Below are 1,397 nucleotides of genomic sequence, written 5' to 3'. Positions count from 1 at the left end.
GTCCCAAGTACTTTACTTCCTTCTGAAACAGACTACACTTCTTCGGGTTCAACTTGAAGTCTGCAGTTCGAAACCTCTCTCGCCGCCAACTGTAGCAGTCTCGCCGCCTGTGTCCGCTTTTCCCACAGTGCCAACAACACACACCAGTCGTCTCCTCATTCCGCCTACTAAGTCCTTCAACTTCACGGACTTTTACCCTCCGTGCCTTGAATCCAGAGCTTCCACTCACTCGTAAATTTCCGATGCTCGGTTTCATACAGGACTCGCACCCCAGAGCCCTAGCCAACGCTTCTTGTGGCTTCTTCGTAGCCAGGACCACACCGCTACATTCAACTTCAGGAGATCCGCACCCAGACGTCGGAGCATCACGTGATGACGCAGCAACAGCACCCACTTCAGGTTTAGCGACCTCAGGCTCGGCAGCACAAAACTTCTCAACGTGCTTCGTCCTCTCATTGGGCCTTTCGATCTGCTGCTCACAACATACGACATCACTACTCAGTCCGCGGAACTCCTCCCGCATCTGTTGTTACCTCCTGTATTCAGCGAAGTCCTCCTTCAGCTCTTCCAGCAACTTCACAACCAAGGCCAGGGATACTTCCTCCCTCCTAGCCTGACCCTTCGCACGCGCACCTTCCGAAGCCATGACGAACAACCAACTCACTGCAGCAAATCAATAGCTCCCACTTCTGACACCAATTTTGTTACGAACGCCCGCACGCGAAGCACCCTCTTAACACCGAAGAGGGGACTCGCGCACGCGCGAACGTTCATACGCTCAGTGAGCTAGCAAAATTCGTCTGTCGGTACAATCCTGACCGATAATAAAGCCCCGGCTGGAGCACGTAACGAAGAACAACACAGGCAAATAGGACGGGGAGGAAGAAACAACACGAAGACCATGCGTTGGGTAACCTTTTCTTTTAGTCGTACATAACATCACAGGATACATTTAAAACATTAGAATAGAGCATTACATAATAAAAATTCCAATACATGGCATGACAGTTCAATAACGTTGACCAAGTTTCCAAACAATTATAAGCTTTTCAATCATTTTTACATCGCAAAGTTCGTGTCTCAAGTTTCATTTGACAACAAAGTTCTTCTGCTTCTTTCTCTTGTATTTCTTTTCTTTTCCTTTCTTTTAGAAGTATTTAACAACACAGTTAACAACTCAGAGTTCTTTTTCTCTAAAATAATATAAAAGCATTTACCCCAACGAAGTTTGTTTCCTTCAGGTCTGCTACTTCCACTGACCAAGGTAGTCTGCCACTACAATTCCGTCTCTCTCTGTCCCTCTCTATACATTTCTGCTGACCATAGCTTTATCTGTCAGACTTATAATCCTTCATCTTCATTTCTCTGTACAACTGCTTCATCTCTCTGTCCCCCCT

The 1,397-nt window shown here is 46.9% G+C and overlaps 1 protein-coding gene across 3 annotated transcripts in view; it reads left to right on the top strand.

Moving 5' to 3' along the window:
- LOC106877663 (uncharacterized) overlaps positions 1-1,397 on the top strand; it is a 14,493-nt gene that overhangs the window by 3,794 nt on the left and 9,302 nt on the right. Inside the window, exon 1 of one of the 3 annotated variants that reach the window (XM_052973737.1) lies at positions 798-910. The exons of the other annotated variants lie outside the window; for them this stretch is intronic. The gene's annotated coding sequence lies outside the window, so the exon portion shown is untranslated. Of the gene's footprint in view, positions 1-797; positions 911-1,397 lie in introns of those variants that run through there. 3 annotated transcript variants of the gene reach the window in all.

Source organism: Octopus bimaculoides, chromosome 1 (assembly GCF_001194135.2).
Source record: "Octopus bimaculoides isolate UCB-OBI-ISO-001 chromosome 1, ASM119413v2, whole genome shotgun sequence".
Taxonomy (NCBI): Eukaryota; Metazoa; Mollusca; class Cephalopoda; order Octopoda; family Octopodidae; genus Octopus; species Octopus bimaculoides.
This window is presented reverse-complemented; position numbering and strand designations above follow the sequence as displayed.